This window comes from Danio rerio, chromosome 4 (assembly GCF_049306965.1).
Source record: "Danio rerio strain Tuebingen ecotype United States chromosome 4, GRCz12tu, whole genome shotgun sequence".
Classification (NCBI taxonomy): Eukaryota; Metazoa; Chordata; class Actinopteri; order Cypriniformes; family Danionidae; genus Danio; species Danio rerio.
In genome coordinates this window covers 52,895,907-52,916,204 of record NC_133179.1, presented here as the reverse complement: position 1 = coordinate 52,916,204, position 20,298 = coordinate 52,895,907, and the positions used below count along the sequence as shown (strand labels likewise).

General features: G+C 37.4%; 4 long non-coding RNA genes across 4 annotated transcripts in view; 2 read left to right on the top strand and 2 right to left on the bottom strand.

Annotated features, from left to right (window-relative positions):
- The window catches only part of LOC141381964 (uncharacterized), a 1,176,553-nt gene that overhangs the window by 467,361 nt on the left and 688,894 nt on the right, over nt 1–20,298 (bottom strand). The window lies entirely within an intron of this gene.
- Nucleotides 9,649–11,040, top strand: LOC137491312 (uncharacterized). Its single transcript, XR_011011282.2, has 2 exons — nt 9,649–9,735; nt 10,120–11,040. It is a non-coding gene; the product is annotated as an uncharacterized lncRNA (long non-coding RNA).
- On the top strand, nt 17,561–19,862 carry LOC141381923 (uncharacterized). The gene is made up of 2 exons (XR_012402831.1): nt 17,561–19,551; nt 19,737–19,862. It is a non-coding gene; the product is annotated as an uncharacterized lncRNA (long non-coding RNA).
- Nucleotides 19,453–20,110, bottom strand: LOC141381890 (uncharacterized). Its single transcript, XR_012402782.1, has 2 exons — nt 20,027–20,110; nt 19,453–19,938 (listed from the first exon to the last, which is right to left on the bottom strand). It is a non-coding gene; the product is annotated as an uncharacterized lncRNA (long non-coding RNA).

Sequence of the window (20,298 nt, the reverse complement as noted above, 5' to 3'; positions counted from 1 at the left end):
CATTCACATCTCATACTGGAAAAACTTATTAACAGAATACATCTCCATTGAAGATCCTCTTTGCCTGAAGCCATTCCCTAACAACACCTTCATCAGTACATAAACAAGAGGGGAGGGGAGAGAGGGGGTCAGGTAGAGATAAGGAGGAAGAAAAAAAATAAATAAAAAATCTAATATTAAATCTAATTTCAAATAAATCAATTGAAAAAAAAGTATAATGTAAACAATCAAAATAAAAGAATCATAATTCGGTCTTTATATACACTGTTAGACATTTCTGTAAATTACACAGTTATTTACTGTATTTCACCCAGTATAATACTGCAAATTCCTTTTACGGTAAATAACTGTATTTACCGTTGCATTATGGGAATTTAGTGTGACGTCGAACAACATATACAGTGATGTACTGTATTTGTAAAAATTCGTGTATTATACTGTATTTTCCACAACTGCTTCAACGCCACCTTGCGGCGATTCGACTACTCTGCACCACATTTTGCCTGAGGACCCTGGAGCAATTCTGGAGGACAATTTATTAGTGTGCCTGAAGAACATACTGGATTTAACAAACTTTACTCTGGTAAGCTGAGGCAGTGTTTCATTTTACAGAATGTTTTGTGGACGAGAATAGAACAAAGTAAAGTATAAAGTTGGCTATTATTATTTTCTCTGGCTTGGCGTTATTTCGCCCATTTGAGAAATATATCATCTATTAAGATGTTACCTTTATTTAATTTATTACATTAACACTACTATTACTTTAAATAAGACTGTTTATGACTATTAGCCATTGTTCTCGTCATATCTTTTTATTTATTTACATAGGAACCGGTGTTGCAGCGGGTTTTGGTTTAGGAGGGAACCAGAGGTATGCAGACAGTTTTGGAGGACACTTAGCACGAGACAACGGTCCGGCAGAGAGTGTTTTCCCCCAGAAGAATATGAATGAAAGACCATCAAATAATCCAGGTTAAAGCGCGTCTGTCTGTGCTGACAACACTCGACATTGATTTGAGCACCTCTATTAGCATTTGTTTGCTCGGCAACATTGGCTGAAGCGATCTTAAAATGGTAATGTTAACTGTTAGCTAAACTGAGCTAAGTTTATACTGAATTGGACTCAAACTCATTTTAACGTGCAACGTTTAACTTATATTGATTTATACTATATATTAGATGTTGTGAACTTATTTTTCTCTGGTTTAGAGTAACTTATAACGTTAGCTTGAGAAAATAACATCGCGACGTAACCTATAAGTGTAACGTTTCAATGAGAGTCAGAGAGGATCCAATAGCAAGTGAACAAGTTTATTGTGATGACAAAGACAAATAGTGCCAGGCTAGAAGACGCAGAACGCAGGGCAGGAAACAGAACGGGGAAAAACCAGATCCAGATAACTCCGCAGGGCCTGAGCACAGACACACAAACATGAGTGATAACAACGAACTGACACAGACACACAAAAGCGTCGCCCAGATATAGGCACCATGATGAGCCTCAGCTGGCGAACTAATCAGACCAACTGAATGACGACATAACATGTGAGCCTAACAAATCCACATGGATAACCAAAACAAAACAAACCCACGTGATCAACATACACTCCGGAGAAGCGCACAAACCTGCAACCGTGACATTACCTCCTCTCCTACGAGCACCTCCTGGTGCTTCCAGAAGAGCTTACCTGGCGATTGTAATCATCGATAAGAGAGCGATCCAATATGTCCTTTGCAGGAACCCAACTCCTCTCCTCCGCACCATAACCTTCCCAGTCCACCAAGTACTGAAATCCTCGTCCCCTCCGTCTCGAGTCCAGAATGCGCTTAACCGAATAAACGGTCTCCCCATCTACGAGACGCGGCGGGGGGGGAACCGGAGTGGGCGGGTTAATGGCCGTATGAAAAACGGGCTTTAATTTGGAAACATAAAACACGGGATGTATTCTCCTGTACGCTGGAGGAAGTTTGAGGCGGACTGCCACCGGACTAATGATCTTGATGACAGTGAATGGGCCAATAAATTTAGGTGCAAGTTTATTACACACGGAACGCAAGGGAATATTCTTAGTTGAAAGCCACACTTTTTGACAGACGACGTAAACGGGAGGCTTCGACCGGTGGCGATCGGCTTTAGCCTTGGTGCGCGCACCCACTTGGAGGAGGGTCTGTCTGGCTCTGCTCCAAGTGCGTCGGCACCTCTGGACAAAGGCATGGGCAGAGGGGACCGCGATTTCGGATTTCAGACTGGGAAAAGCTTGTGGCTGGTATCCTAAGCTACACTGAAACGGAGAGAGGCCCGTAGCCGACACTGGTAATGAATTGTGTGCGTACTCCACCCATGGGAGCTGCTGACTCCAAGAGAAGGGATTTTGGGAAACCAAACAACGTAACATACGCTCGAGATCTTGATTGGCCCTCTCTGTTTGTCCGTTACTCTGAGGATGGAAACCAGAAGAAAGGCTTACAGTCGCTCCCAATAAATGACAGAATTCTCTCCAAAATTTAGAGACAAACTGGGGCCCCTGTCAGAAACCATGTCCGTCGGGAGGCCATGAATGCGAAAGACGTGATTAATGACAGCATCCGCTGTCTCTCTGGCTGAGGGTAATTTGGGCAGAGGAATAAAATGAGTAGCCTTCGAGAACCGGTCCACAACGGTCAAAACAGCCGTATTGCCACCAGATGGCGGGAGACCGGTGACGAAATCTAGCGAAATGTGCGACCAGGGTCTCGAAGGCACTGACAGCGGCTGAAGGAGTCCAGCAGGGGGGCGATTAGAAGTCTTAGAAACAGCACAAACAGAACAGGCCAAAACAAACTCGCGTATGTCCCGTGCCATAGCTGGCCACCAAAACCGCTGTTTAACCAAAAATAATGTACGACTCACCCCAGGATGACAAGCCACTTTGGAGGAATGTCCCCACCGAATGACGTCAGACCGAATCTCCTCCGGCACAAACAAACGACTGGGTGGGCATCCGGCTGGGGGCGTTACCCCATCCAGGGCTGTGCGGACCCTGCTCTCGATCTTCCATGTTACTGCAGAAATACAAATCCTCTGGGGAAAGATGGGCTCAAGAGACGTATTGCGCTCGGAAGAATCAAAAAGACGGGATAACGCGTCGGGTTTGATGTTTTTAGAACCCGGTCGATATGAGACGGTAAAGTCAAAACGTCCGAAAAATAATGCCCACCGAGCCTGCCTGGAGTTAAGTCGTTTGGCGGACCTGATGTATTCGAGGTTCTTATGATCGGTCCAAAGGATAAAGGGAACCCCCGAACCCTCCAACCAATGACGCCACTCCTCCAAAGCGAGTTTGACAGCCAACAACTCCCTATTACCAATGTCGTAATTTCGTTCAGCGGGAGATAATCGGTGAGAGAAAAACGCGCACGGATGAATTCTGTCATCCGAGGCTGCGCGCTGGGACAGGATCGCGCCCACGCCCACCTCTGACGCGTCAACCTCCACCACGAACTGCCGGGAGGGATCAGGTGTCACCAGAATAGGAGCTGAAACAAAGCGGCTCTTTAGTTTAGTGAATGCAACCTGTGCTGCACTCGACCACCTGAAGGGCGTCTTGGCGGAGGTTAAGGACGTCAGAGGGGCGGCAAGCTGGCTGAAATTGCGAATAAAACGCCTGTAAAAATTAGCGAAGCCCAGAAATCTCTGCAGGGCCTTACGAGACTCGGGGATTGGCCAATTCACCACAGCCTGAACTTTCTCTGGATCCATGCGCACCCCCTCGACTGACACAATGTGTCCTAGAAAGGGAACAGACTGTGCATGGAACACGCATTTCTCCGCCTTGACAAAAAGCCCATTCTCTAGCAGCCGCTGAAGCACTCGCCTGATGTGCTGCACATGTTCCTGGAGAGAACGAGAAAAAATCAGAATGTCATCCAGGTAGACATAAATAAACTGATCTATCATGTCTCGCAACACGTCATTTACGAGTGCTTGGAAAACCGCAGGAGCATTAGAAAGCCCGAACGGAAGAACACAATATTCAAAATGCCCCCTGGGGGTCAAAAACGCGTTTTTTCACTCATGACCCTGCTTCATGCGAACCAAATGATATGCGTTGCGAAGATCTAATTTCGTGAAAAACGAAGCCCCTTGCAGACGCTCGAACGCTGAAGACATCAGCGGCAAAGGATACGTATTCTTCACCGTGATGCTGTTCAGCCCTCAATAGTCTATACAAGGTCTAAGAGACCCATCCTTCTTTTTCACGAAAAAGAACCCCGCCCCCGCCGGAGAAGAAGAGGGCCGTATGATCTTGGCCGCTAGAGAATCAGAAATATATTTCTCCATGGCCTCCCTCTCAGGAATGGAAAGAGAGTATAACTTGCCTTTAGGCGGAGACGTACCTGGCAATAAATCTATTGCACAGTCATAGGGACGATGAGGAGGCAGAGAAGCAGCTCGAGACTTACTGAACACTCTCTTCAGGTCGAGGTACTCACTGGGCACGTTTGACAGGTCCATGCGCTCCTCCTGAAACACAGAACAAGAAACAGCAGAACGAGCAGACGAAAGACAAGACTGATGACAGTTCTCACTCCACGAAAATATGGAATTAAGACCCCAATTAATGTGAGGTTTATGAAGAATTAACCATGGATGTCCTAAAACCACCGGTGAGTTGGAACAGTCTGTTAAAAAAAATGAAATGTGTTCAACATGATTTCCAGACGTGATAAGTTTTATGGGTTTGGTGGAGTGAGTGATAGTGGGAAGGGAAAGCCCACTGAGGGCGCGTACTGCAATGGGTTGTGACAGTGCAATAACCGGAAGTTTAGAACTGAAAGCGAAACTGGAGTCAATGAAATTTCCCTCCGCCCCGGAATCGACGATGGCATGGGTGTCATGACTTCCGGAACCCCATGATACAGTGACGGGCAATAAAGTGGCAGCCGTAGAGGATTTTTCCAAATTAATTTCACCCATCAGTAACCCCTTACCTACTGATGGGTGTCGTCTTTTACGGGACAGGAAGCCACCCGATGACCCGCCCCTCCGCAGTAGAGGCAGAGTCCCTCCGTTCTCCGTCGGCGCTTTTCTTGCACGGACAAGCGGGATCTCCCCAGCTGCATGGGTTCCGGGTCAGCGCTTACCGCTTCCGGTGTCGCAGTTAATGCCGGAAAGTCAGGAACGGAATCCGAAAATTTGCTCTGCTGCAGGCGAGTCTCACGCCGAAGCAGTCTGGTGTCCACACGGATGGCCAAATCCACCAGCTCGTCCAGAGTCTTAGGAAGATCTAAGGAATAGATCGCATCTTGCAGACGATCAGACAATCCGTGCAGGAACATGTCCCACTGTGCCTCCGCGTTCCAGCCGCATTCAGCGGCTAGTGTTCGGAACTCAATCGAGTATTCCGCTACGCTCCGATTCCCCTGGCGGAGTTCAGCGAGGACTCGGGCGGCCTCTCTCCCGGAAGCGGCTCGATCAAAGACCTTCTTAAGTTCTTTTGAGAACAGGTCAAACGTAGAGCAGCACGGTAGCTTTTGTTCCCAAGCTGTTGTTCCCCACTGAGCCGCCTTTCCCGAAAGGAGGGTGATGACAAATGCCACCTTAGATTGTTCAGAGGAAAATAATGACGGCTGCAGTGAGATGTAAAGGGAGCACTTAGACAGGAAGGATCGGCACAAGAGAGGCTCTCCAGAGTAGCTGGTCGGAGGTGGAAGACGCGGCTCAACAGAGCGACCAGGAACCGCAGGCGCTGGTGACACTTCCGGGGTCGGTGCAGTCTCGGGGGCAGGTGCAGTGTCAGCCTGTGCAGCACGAGTAACCAGTTGTTGGACCTGGGATGTGAGCAATGAAACTTGGCCAACCAGGGCCTGGATCGCCTGAGCCGTGGTGGCCAGAGCCTCATCCTGACGGTCGATCCGAGCGTTGCTGTGGGAGACGAACTCGGAGATCTGGGAAACACTCGCTGGATCCATGTAAAGGTCAGTTCGTTCTGTAACGTTTCAATGAGAGTCAGAGAGGATCCAATAGCAAGTGAACAAGTTTATTGTGATGACAAAGACAAATAGTGCCAGGCTAGAAGACGCAGAACGCAGGGCAGGAAACAGAACGGGGAAAAACCAGATCCAAATAACTCCGCAGGGCCTGAGCACAGACACACAAACATGAGTGATAACAACGAACTGACACAGACACACAAAAGCGTTGCCCAGATATAGGTACCATGATGAGCCTCAGCTGGCGAACTAATCAGACCAACTGAATGACGACATAACACGTGAGCCTAACAAATCCACATGGATAACCAAAACAAAACAAACCCACGTGATCAACATACACTCTGGAGAAGCGCACAAACCTGCAACCGTGACAATAAGAACGTTAACGTAAATCTATACAATATGTTGGTTTTATATTCGCACATTCGTTCATTTAGAAGACTCTATACTGTTTACCATGTTACTTTGAATATTCGATCAGAATTAGCATGCCAGTATGACTTGAAATCAACATTAACACTGTTTATTTGACCGTGAGCATGTTGTACTTTGATAGTCATTAGCTGCTAAAATGATTTCGCTATTTAGAGTTTGCAAATAATACTTTTATGAAATTAAATTATTAAGGGGGAAGTCTGAATCTGCTAATATAAAACCAATTTTACCTCTCTGCATTATGCTAATAACCACCTTTTTGCTATTTATTGTTTGCTAATGATTTTTTTATCACAACTCTTGACATTTGGTTAAACATAATTGTTACCATTATATATATTTTTTTCTGTTTAAATATGGCACTGGCACAGCAGCAGGTTTTGTCTGAAGAAACAAACAGCATTTCGGAGGAACATCTTGATCAGCACAGCCTTATGCTTAATAAGCAAGACCAGTAAGCAACCAAGGTAAACAAATAAAAAAAAAGTTGTGTGGAGGTTGTGGATTGTAGCATGGTATTCTTATCTGTATTTTTGGCTTTTTTATGGTCTCAATATAGAATACTGGGAGCCTGCCTGTGCAAACTGGACCTCATACAACAGTAAGTACTGCACAGCAAATTCATTGGTGTTACATTTCAAGTGTTGTGTTAATTCAGAGTAAAGTGTTAAAATTCTAGAGTTAGATAAAGGTAAAATAACCCTCTCAGCGTTAGAAGCTGATTTGCCTCCTTGTCACACAGAGTAACATGTATCTACCTTTGTAGAAAACCCTTGTATTTGAGAAACTAATCAGAGTGTCTGAAATCTCGCCATACACCCTCATTCCCCTGAACCTTAAATTGGTCAATTAGTTTAGTCCACTAGACAGAGGGAATGAACACAAATAAGTGAATTCAGACATCTGCTGTTGAACACCTGCTGTTAACAAGCACAATCACTGAAGGAATAAGAAATTGAAGGAATAAATAAAACTACAGACACAGCCTCACACCAAACCAACTGAATTAAAACAGAGGATTAAACAACTCCATTAAATAATAGCATAAGCAGCTTCACTGATTACAGTTTGACTTCATTTCTGTAAGAATATTTGACAATGAACAGAAGTTTAGATTTTTTTTATTAAAAATATTTCATTTGACCTCACCATCATGGAGATCAGAGGCTGCTTATTTGAGCTCTTGAAGCTTTTTTACTCTTATATCCTAATGTTTCTCTGACTGATATAACTGTGTTTCTAAAACTCATTAGCTATAGCAAGAAAGGTCAAGAGAAACTATACTGTTGATGCTTAATTGTTTTTAATTTCAGATGTTTATTCAGTTGATACATAAAGATATGCAAATATAGTTGTATTAAAGCTGCATGGGACAATACTACTGGCAGTTAGCTGCTCTTCATAGAAGATTCAACAAACAATTAGGATGCAATTAATAATTAAAGTATCATGCACTAAACATTCAAGCTCCAGCTTGCTCATTATGACACACAGGCATCAAGAATCAGGACATGAACCTCAACCGTGGTTGCTAAAAAAAAAAAAAAAAAGCTGCATAATTCATGCCGCAATGCATGCTGGGTGCAAGCATAGTACAAAGCTCCCAGCATGCATTGCAGCATGAATAAATTATGCAGCTTTATGTTCTTACAATCTCTTTCTTTTCCTGTATTTTGTGTTTTTTTTTGGGAGGTGTTTTTTTTTTTACTTGATTTTTATTTTTTTTGTTTGTCACCATCATTGAGATTCAAAGACTAATTATTGATGTCTGTGTGTTTTTGAGTTCTGCCATAGATTAAACATTCTCATTGTAAATATTGTTTTAATTTTATTTTATTGGAGCTTCAGTGGTTGTTTATTTCTCACACATAACTAATATGATACTGAATTAGAAAACAAGGAAAGGATGGCTATGTTATCATTAATAATCTCTTCAGACTGACACTTTAATTTTCTTTCGGCTTTCTATGCTGTATGTTTAAATAGTGTAATTAACACTAACTATAGCAGCCAAAATAAAAGACATTTATAGTAAGAAGTTGAAGAGCCTGACTAAAGCAGACTCTGTCCTCCATCATGGTGACTTCAAATGAACAACAGAAATTTTATTAAGAGCTTTTGTTCACATGACAGAAATAAAGTCAAAGGTCAGTAATAGGTGAAGCTCCATGATAAGTTGTTTAATTTGATGAGTTTTTTTTTAAAGATGTTGAAAAATAACATTTTTTATTGTGTAATTTGTTTTATTTTTATTGATTATTATTTTATTTAGAGTTTTTTTTCTCAGTTGATTTCATCTTTGGTTTTGGCTTGTGTTTTTCTTTCCTTCAGTGATTCTGCTGTTAACAGTTGTTCATCAACAGTTCTCAATCCTCCTTTAATTAGACACTTAATTGTCTCATTAACTTCATCACTGTCTGAGTGTTCAGCCCTCTGTAGTGAGGACACTAGTGAGGATTTTGCTCTGGAATTTAAGGCTTACGTGTGAGCATCTTCTTTTGTTTAAAGGAAACTGTGTAGTTACTAATGCAGTCAAAATCTGTTAGCTACTAGCAATCACACATGAAAACATTATTGCATCTAAAGACTTTACATTTTTGTGCACTAAGCTATGATTTTGTAAAATAAACAATGTATTAGTTCATGAAATATGGTTAATTTTTGTAAATTTATACAGTTATATAAAACTTTCATGTTTTTCACAGAAAGATTCTGGCAACCACAGCTGCTGGTATTTTTTCGGAAATTTAACAGATATTTTACACAATAAGAGTTTGCTAATTAACACTCTCTTGGTGTTGACAATGTTAACACTTTCAAAAGTGTTATTTTTAACACTTATAGTGGTTCCCATATAAACTCTGAGGGAGTGTTAATTTTAACTCCAAGGTAGTTAAATCTACTATCTAAAATTTGCAGTGTGTACATCTATTTGTTTCTCAATATAGTAACGTTACTTTTAATACAAAATGTGTCACATGTTTAGTTGCTAGCTAAATAAAAAAATCTTTTTCCCTTTTTTTATTAAACCATTTAGTAGGGTTTTTTTTTTCATCTTTGTTTATAATATTTTTGAGCAGATTGAGGTCTGTCATGGGTCAGACATTTCAAAATACAATAATTAGTATTGGGATACATGCATTTGTCTATGTATTAAATGTCTTTTTCCCCATTTCATGTTGCCTAAATATTTTGTAATAAATAAAATAATAAAATTATTTGTATAAATAATTCCAGAGGATGAAACAAAATGCACAGCAACAACCAGAGTGAGCCAGAAGATAGCAGGAGAAGTAGTGAAGAGAATGACAACCATGAACAACAGTGAGTTATCCTTCTTTCACCAGCTAACTGAGAACTTGGATTAGGTGAGACACTCTCAATAATTGTATCAGTATTCAGTCAGTTTTAGTTTATTAGGAATACATAAAACAAATAGTCTAATCTGTCCTGCAGTGAATCAACCCATCACAAATGCTACAATGTTTTTGTAAAACCTTGTTAGGGAAAAAAATTAACAGGACATTCTGGTTAGTTATCTTTTAAACATGGTAGTGAGCAGGTTATGAGCAGGAGCCAGTTGCTCAGTACCAGCTGAAAACTACCCCAACCTAGCTGCCATGCTTCAAAATAATTAACCAGTATATGATTTATTTTTTTTAAACAAGCTTCTTCTATGCTTATGTTAGTCTGTTTGTCCTTATCCAGAGTTCTTCATAATCCTGGACTGGGCCAAATCCTGACCAGATGCTGTGGTGGTCATGGAGGAGTGAATCCTAAAAGACACACGTGATCAATGAGTTTCCGCATTGATCCAATGGGCCAGCCTGGCCACCCGCTGGTGAACTTTCAAGCCTCCGGTGCCTAGACTGCGGCCTTGCACAAGTTTGGCTAGAGGAGAACTGGTCGTGCCCAACTGAGCCTGGTATCTCTCAAGGGATTTTATTCTACACTTTCGTCAGTTGGTGAAGTTTCTTCCATGCCACTGTCGCCACTGGATCGCTTGGCTACGATTGGTGGATCGGTGGATTTGCTCTTCAGTGTTTGGACTTTCAGCAGTGACATTTACTGCTTCAATTCTGAAAACTGGACTGAAGCAGCTTCAATTTACAAGAACTTCTATGTTAAGCTACTTTGACATCATTGATCTACATTGTAAAAGTGCAATAGAAATAAAGATGAATTGCATTTGAACATGTGAATTCAGACCTTGTTGAGCATTTGACACCAGAATCAGTAATATTTTAAAGTTGGGTTGTTTCTGAGTCGGCTAATAGTTACAAATATTTATTTTTCCAACAATATGCAATTCAGAAGTTTAAATTTTTATTGTACATGTATGTTCTAGTGCTTTGTGTGATTTATTTATTTTTAATGTGTTGATTTTATTGCTTAATGTAATTTTCACACATTTTCCTTAAATGCTTTAAGCATTATTAATGTTTTAAAGAATGGAATATTTTGTAATTGTGTCTGGTTTAATGTCAGTAGTACTTAGTACAATTGTTTTTTTTTTTTCTCAACAATATGCAGGTCAGACACTTAAATTAGTTTTGTACATGTATGTTAATGTGCTTTGTCATTTTCAATGTTTTTTTTCTTAAAATAAAATATTTTGAATGATTGAAATGTAATGTTTTTACACATTTTTAAGCTTGGGTTAAGCATCTCCAATGTTTTAAATAAAGAGTGTTTATTTTGTTAATATTTTGTAAGTGTGTCTTTTTTAGGTCTATAGTAATAAAATAATATTAATAAAATTATATTATAAAATATTTAGGACAAAATTAAAAGGTTTACAGTAGCTAACTGTTAACTTTTTTACAGTTTTTACAGTAGTTAACCATTTTCAGACACTACGGTAACATGCTGTAAACGGATTTACAGTTGTATACTGTAAATCTAAAATACAGTAACTTACTGGCAACAGTGTTGCCAGTAAGTTACTGTAAAAACCCTTCGAAATGTCTAACAGTGTACTTCTTTACTTTCCCTTTTGTTCTATTTGTTCCCCTTTTCTGTCTCTATCAATGTTATTTATTCATTTTATTATTATTATTATTTATAATATTTGTTTTCTATTTATTATTATTATTATACATAAATTATATATATATATAATTTTTTTTTTTTTTTATATATATATACCAGTACTTTTCCTGACCAGTCCAACAACAGATAAAAAAATAAATAAATAAATAAAAAAAAAGAAAAAAAAATAGAAAAGAAAGAGAAGAGGAGGAAAAAAAAAAAACAAAAAAAAAACAACTACTTACATGTACTAAATTCACAGGGTAAAGTGTAACGTAGGCATGGCAGCCTGGGCATTGCACTGGACTGATCCATGCCAAACGTTACACATTTTTTTAATGCATCACAAAGCAACTGACAAACACTATATACCTCAATGCCCATCACACAACTACAACCTCCTCAATTTATTGTTACAGCTGTTGTTATTTTTATTATTATCATTATTAGTATTATTATTATTATTACCAGCATGAGTATATTATAGTTATCAAGTTAATAATCTATCATACATATATTTAATATTACTCTTCCATGTCGGTTTGTATAATTCATAATTAGCATTGATATAGTGTTTTCTTTTTTATTTATTTAGTTTTTATTATTATTTTTTTTGCTTATTCTCATTGCTTTGTTTGCTGAACTTTATTTATTTTATTTTTCACTCTTTTTGTTTCTTTTCTTTTTCTTCTACTCCTCCCCTTCATTTTCTGTTTTTTTATTTTATTATTTATTTATTTTTATTATTATTATTTTATTAATTTTTGTTTATTATTATTAGTTTATTTTCTCTTTTCCTCTCTTTCCCCTTCTACTTACTACTATTATTATTATTTATTAATATTATTATTGTTATTATTATTATTATTACTTGTCCTCTCCCTGATTTCCCATCCTCCCCTTTCCTCGACATCTTTCATAAATGGTATTACTTTTATTTTTTGTTATCATTATTATTATTACTGTTCTGACTTGTCCTGTTATCTTTTCATTATCATTATTACAAGTATTTATACCATTAACATTAGTAAGGTTGCAGTTGTTGTAGTTGTAACGGTAGTAGTTGTAGTAGTAGTAGTAGTAGTAGTAGATGAAGTAGTAGTCATTGTAATAGTATCGATTGTTATTGAGTAATTGTTACAGAGATTATAGAAGTTGTAGTTCATGTAGTAGTAGATGTCATTGGTATAGTAGTAGCAGAAGTAGTAATGGTGTGGTTGTTACAGTAGTAGTAGTAGTCGTTGTTGGTGTAGTAATATCAGTAGATGTTGTTGATATTGATGTAGTAGAAGTGATTGTAGTAGTAGTGGTAGTAGTAGTAGTAGTAGTAGACATTGTTGTATTAGTTGTAGTAAACGCTATAGTAGTATCAGTAGTGGTAGTCGTTGTAGTAGTATCAGTATTAGTAGACACGTTAGTAGTAGTAGTCGTGGTTGTGGCTGTAGTAGAAGCAGTAGTAGTTGTAATATAAGTAACTTTCTGTAGTAGTAGTTGGTGTAACACTTGTGATTTATTATTATTGTTGTCAGTTATTACTGTTGTCCTTTCTCTCTTTTTACTCTCATATTTACTATCATACATTAATAAGCATTGTTGTTACTCCCTACCTCTGACTGGTTTCTTTCTATATGTTTTATCTATATCTGTGACACTTGCTTCATTTATTGACTGTTATTGTTTCTAATGTATGTACTCTGACCTGTCCACCAAGTTACCTTTACATGCATACACACACTCACACTCACACGCACACACTCACGCACATACCAGTACCTGACTATTGTTGATGTTTTTGTTTTTAGTTTTGATGCTTTGTATTTGTTATCTGTTGATGTTTACTTGTATTTGTATGATTTTGCATATTCTAATAAAAAAAATAAATAAATAAGAGGAATTGCAGCATACTGGGAGAAAACTCTTCATGATTTGTTTGCCATGCTGAGACAACTAGGAACGCCTACGTTTTTCTGTACATTTAGTGCTGCTGAGATGAGATGGCCTGAAGTCATTATTGCTATTAAATCACAACAGGGTGACACTATAAACTTCTCTGAGTTAGACTGGTCTGAAAAATGTGAAATTCTGCATAGCAATCCAGTCACAGTCATGAGAATGTTTGAAAAACGAGTTGAAGCATTAATGAGAGATCTAATCATGTCCCCTGCTCAACCTATTGGTGAGGTTGTTGATTTTTTTTTTTTACAGAGTAGAGTTCCAGCAGCGTGGCTCTCCACATATTCACTGTTTATTTTGGGTTAAAGATGCTCCACAGTTTGAAACCGATCAGGATCAGGTAGTTTGCGATTTCATTGATAAATACATCTCATGTAAATTGCCAGACCCAAACCAAGATCCAGAACTGCATAAAATTGTAACAGAAGTACAGATGCACAGCCGTAACCACTCAAAATCTTGTAGAAAAAACAAGAAGCACTGCAGGTTTGGATTTCCCAAACCACCCAATAACCAGACCATAATAACCAGATCCAAACCTCCTCCTGCACAAAATTCTGATGATCAAGATGAATCAAAAGAAGAACACGATTATTTGACAAAAGCTAAAGCTGAGCTTCAGAAAGTATGGGATTTATTGAATGACTCAACTCAGAGTTTTGAAACCATTACACAGCTTCTTCTTAAAGCCAACATGACATATGAGGATTATGAAAATTATATTGATGCTCTGTCTACCTCAAGTATAATAATTATGAAAAGGAGACCACAGGACTGCTGGGTTAATGGTTATAATCCTGTTCTGTTAAGATCTTGGGATGCAAATATGGACATACAGTTTATTCTGAACCCCTACAGCTGTATAATGTACATTCTCTCATACATTTCAAAGGCTGAGCATGATATGAGTAATTACTTCAAGACAGTGATGAAGGACTCAAGCTATGATAATCTATCTGACCGTGAGTGCATGAAGCAGGTCATGAATGCCTATTCAAAAAATAGAGAGGTCAGCGCTCAAGAGGCAGTTGCTCGTACATGCAGCCTGAAATTAAAATCATCTTCACGCACTGTTATATTCATACCTACTGATGACAATGCTGTAAAGATGAGTTTACCAATGAAATGCTTGAAGAACATGGACCCTGACTTGGAAAATGTGTGGATGACAGGATTGCCTGACAAATATAAGGCCAGACCAAACAGAGAAGAATTTGAAAACATGTGCATGGCAGAATTTGCCAGTGAATACCGCATTGTGTATTCAAAACAGACAAAGGGTAAAACTGTGCTGCCACTTCAAAGAAATATGGGACATATACAGAAAAGAGTTAGGGGGAAAGATGCTGTTATAAGATCTGCTCGTTTTTCACAAGAGAAAAGTGCAGAAAAGTTTTATGGAACACTTTTGAAACTTTACCTACCATACCGTAAAGATGAACAACTTAAGTCCACATGATTTCCAACATATGAATCATTTTATAGTTTTGCTTCAGTTAAACTACCAGGCACTGAAGAACTGGAGAGTGTGTTCAAGATTGTAAATACAAATCGTCTGATATATGAAAAACATAATGAAGCCATAGAAAAAGCAATTGAAGATTTTGAACAACATGGTCCAGTTGAAGATGCATGGTCGACATTGGCACCAGCAACTGAGTTGATTCGATTGGAAAGCATCATGGAACGTGAACCGATTGATCCAAATGATGTAATGAGCAGGACGACATTCCTGAATACTCAGCATCAACCTCTGTCAGTAACACCAATATGTCAGTAATAGAAGCTACCCAGTTGAATTCTGCACAGATTCGCAAAATGTTTCAGAGCTTGAATCAGGAACAATCATCTATATTTTATGCTGTGCGAGACTGGTGTAAAAGATCTGTTTCTGGCAAAAATCCTGAACAGTTTTTGTATTTTTTAAATGGAGGTGCTTGAGTTGGAAAATCGCATGTCATTAAATCAATTTATGCAGAGGCATCCAAAATACTGCGTAGACTTCCAAACACACAAGAGCATACAGACATTTCTAAGCCAACTGTTCTTTTAGCAGCATTCACAGGTACTGCAGCATTTAATATCTTAGGAAAAACACTGCACTGTCTCCTAAAACTCCCAAGAAATTTAAAGCCTCCATACCAAGGTCTTGGAAACAGTTTAGATGACCTCAGGGCAGACTTTTCTAATGCAAAGATCTTAATTATTGATGAAATATCTATGGTGTCTAAACAATTGTTTGCGTATGTGAACTGGAGACTGCAGCAGATTAAAGGAAACCAGAAAGTTTTTGGAGGTTTATGTATTTTAACAGTTGGTGACTTTGGGCAGTTACCTCCTCTTGGAAGAGCAAAACCCCTCTGTGTGTTTGAAAACCATGTGCTGGACTTTTGGAAAGATAATTTCCAAATAATAACTTTGACACAGATCATGAGACAGAAAGACGATCTTGCTTATGCTCAGCTTCTCAATAGACTGAGAATAAAACAGAAGCACGAGAAGCTGAATGATGAAGATAAGTGCATGTTAGAACCAGTGATAAGATCCTCTCTTGAAGAGTGTCCAAAAGATGCACTACACATCTTTGCCACCAATAAAGAGGTAGACACTCACAACAGAGAAGCATTATCCTCGCAGTATTCTAATATTGTTACCATTAATGCAGATGATTACAAAAAAAACCCTCAGACAGGTGAGATGAAAAGGCAAGGTACGCCATTTAAAGGAGACAAATGTGACCTTAATGACAGATTACAGATTGCTATTGGTGCACAAGTGATGCTTACTAGAAATATAGATGTAGAAGATGGATTAGTTAATGGTACGTTTGGTACTGTTGCCAAAATAAAAACTCAGAACCGTGAAAGTCTTCAGTATGTTAAGTTAATTGGCTTGCATGGGGATAATGTGAATGCTGGACAGAAACATCGCATGAAAGCGCCTGATGAAGATGGCAACATTGTCTATATTGAAAGATTAGAAGAACCTTTAAAAAGAAAGGAAGCAGTTCGTAGACAATTTCCGATGAAGCTTGCTTTTGCATGCACAATTCATAAAGTGCAAGGAATGACCACAGATTGTGCTGTTGTGTCTTTGAAGCGCATATTTGAACCAGGCATGGCAAATGTTGCACTGAGCAGAACAACAACACTCAGCAGATTGCACATCGTTGATTTCGAAGAAAAAAAAAAATTTTGTGATCCACAAATAAATGAGTCCTTGGAAAACATGACAAAAGCTGATTTTTCCAATGTGCAGCCAATGTTACACATATTAAAAGATCCAAGTCTAACGTCAGGTCTTAAAATTATTCACCATAACACAGAGGGTCTTCAGTGTCATATGGAGGATTTAAAATGCCACCATGAGCTTCTATTGTCTGATGTTTTGTGTCTCACTGAAACACATTTGTCTGGCTCAGCTGTTCCGGACAACTTGCAGTTAAATGGATTCAGTATGTACACACGCAACAGGCATGTATCATACACAAATTATGCAGATTTGGCCAACAAGAATGGTGGTGGTGTTGCGATTTATGTGAAGAACAGCTACAACGCTCGACCTCTGATGTATATGCAGAATGTTACGGATCTGGAATATTTGGTTTTGAAGATTGAAGCACCAAAACAAGGCACTTCTTGTAGTGATCTACAGACCACCCAGCTACAATCTAACAGAGTTTTTGTTTAATCTCAATGCTCTTTTGACATCTCTTGAAATCATAGTTTTCAAGCCTATTATATTATGTGGAGATTTTAATGAAGATCAGCTATCCACTGGCAGAAAACCAATTCTGAAGTTGTTTCAAGAGAAAGGTTATACCCAAGTGATCAGTACTGGAACAACTGTAAACAACAGTCTTTTGGATCCAGTCTTCATAAGTGGTGCACCAACAAATGTCATAGCAGGAGTTCTACAGACATATTACAGCTATCATGACCCAGTGTATTGTGTTTTAAAATAGAAATGATAATATCTCTCTGTAACATTTCCAACATAAAAAATGTTAGATATCATCAATACAATGAATGGAAATAAATTCGTTATATGTTTGTGCCTACTTATTGTGTGTATGTGTGAGTGTATGTGTTAGAGCAGATGGGTGTGTTTGTTTGTGTGTGCGAGAGAGAGAGTGTTAGATAAAGAATGAATGGAGAGTGAATTTCCTTTCCGAAGGATCGCCATCTTGACGTGGTGGAAAGGCTTGCATGTTCCAATGATCCCAAGAGTAAATCATTCTGGAAAAATTAATTCCAGTTTGACTTGCTTAAGGTGTGAGGTACGTTACTAAGAGCGATCCAAATAGACATTATTCTTAATACAATATATTGAACATAATTAGTTTCTTGGTCATTGTATCACAATTTCTTGTAACAAACATTTAACTGTGCTACATTATACATTAGTATGATAGATTAGACTATAGTTACAGTAAAAAACAAATTTATATAGATGTTTTTATTTTCTACATTTTTTAAAATGTTAAATAATTTAGAAATTATTTTATAATGATGTACAAGTAAGTGTCATTGATGTAATATCTTATAATTTGACATTATAAAATAATTTACTTCATAGCCATGTCCCAAGCGACCAGCTCCCTAAAATTGTACCCTGATCAGGACTCCAACTATGTTTGCTTGAAATACACAAGACAGAGCATTGTTTACAAGGTTATTGATTATATAAGCTCATGAAATTATCATGTAAACGAAACTACAGTAAATGAACTGACCTGTTATTTTAACCCATAAAAATCTACTGTAATGTGACAGTGTCATTGGTGATTATGTAGAAAAGTCTTTTGAAAGCATTATAACACTCTTTTAAGTGAAGTAGTACCTAAAGTTTACAAAATTAAAACAGATATGTAATCATATGACAATGTATGCATTTTCTATTTCTGTAACAACATTAAAAAAATTTGGACCTGTCTGGTTAATCGAATTATTAAAATGCTTGTTTTCGTGACTAAAGGTATGTTTGAACCCCCCAAAATACTAAGTAAATCATAATCATATATCATAGATAACATAATTTCAATAAATTTCTTAGAGAAAGTGATATAAAACAAGTTATGAAAAAAATTGTGATGTCACATGGGGCTCTTAAACTTGAAACAGTAGATGAAATGTTATTGTGGCATATGTCACATATCATGAGCCACTCAATGAAATTTTCATATATGTAAACATAAAATATATATCCTATGAATAAATAAAACCTACATGTATTGTGTATTATTTCTGTGTAAGTCTAAATTTTGACACCAAAGATTTAGTTTTATTTTTTTGTCTTAGTCTGATGAAGATATCTGACTTATTATAATGGCTTTAGTTGACTATATATTAAATTGCATCCTTTTCTGTTTCAGTTTTATTAAATCATAATAAAATAATTATGCATGTTTCTAAATTGTAAAAGCTCATAGTATATTTCACTGTAAAAAATACTTAGGGGAGTATTAAAGGCTACACATTAAAATGAGTTAGATTTTCATAAATTATATAAGCTACCAAATACAACACATAATAATTCGGTACATTTTATTTAGGCTACAAACATTAAAAATTGAGTTAAACTTATCCATAAATATTAGCTTTTGTGCTACAAAAGGCGCATGTGTCAACATCATGAAATGCACCAAATTGTTTCAATTGTATATTATGTAGGATATATGTAACAGATTAATGTGTTGTATTGAGCTTGAAATGTATCCCTATATTAATAGTTTACAATGTTTTTTTTTTTATTTGTTCAATTAAAATGCAATACATATAATTTCCTGTATCTTCACATTTTCTTTTTTTTTACTAAATCTAACCTTCACAAATTAAATAATATGTCATGATTTTTATTGACTAATTATTATTAATATTGACGTAGTAGAAGAACTGCTACGTGCTAAAAGTACATAAAATTGAGTAACATGTACCTTGAAAAAAGTATTTAAAGATGATTCACCATCTATTGGTTGTTTTTTATAGTGTGCATGAACTCATTAAAGAAGACTAATACAGTGATGTAAACACTACATACTCAGATGTAAATAAATAATAATCTAGCAATTTTTTATTAAGAAAACAATGAAAAGAGACAATGTAAAAAACAACTAATTAATATATAAATAATAATTGAAATGGAAAATGTAAATATGTACAAACAAAAATGTAAAGAGATATATAAAAATAGCTGAACGAGAAAAAAAGTGCAAATATGACAAAATTATTTAGTATATTTGTAGGGCTGGGTTGTCAAAATCAGCTCTTGGAGGGCTGTATACTTGCAGAGGTTAGTTTCTCAACACGCCAGAGGAACTTAATTAGGTTACGTTTACTTAGGGTTGAATATACTCTGCAGGGCTGAGGCCCACCAAGAACTGAGTTTGACACCCATGGTCTACAGAAAATATTAGAAAATTTGTACAAATATACTGAAAGGTTGATTAGAACATTACAAAAATAAAAGTTGTCACAGTAAAAAGGAATTAAACTTAAATGTCTTGCACATCTTCATAAGCAGGAGATGGTGTGTTATCTTGTTCTATAAAAAAGGAGACATACATGTTTACAGACAAAATGGTTTACTGTATTAAAGGATAAATGTACAAATTTAAAGTATGCTTTACTACCTTCTGTCGTGCTGGATAACATAAGATAGGTTGGAGCCACAGTTTGCGTGGACACATTGTGTTGTACTATAAGGAAAAGAAGGTTTAATTAGCATTGTATAGAATAAATGTAGAGAAAAGGAAATATACCATCATTACAAAAGTCCTTGGCTGCAGCAAGAACATCTGCTAAAGCCAAAGCTTCTGTGAGAAGTTTTTGTGTATTCTTTAGTTGAGACCTTAGTCCCGCAACACTCTGTTGTAATGCCTTATTGTGGTTATTCCATCATGAC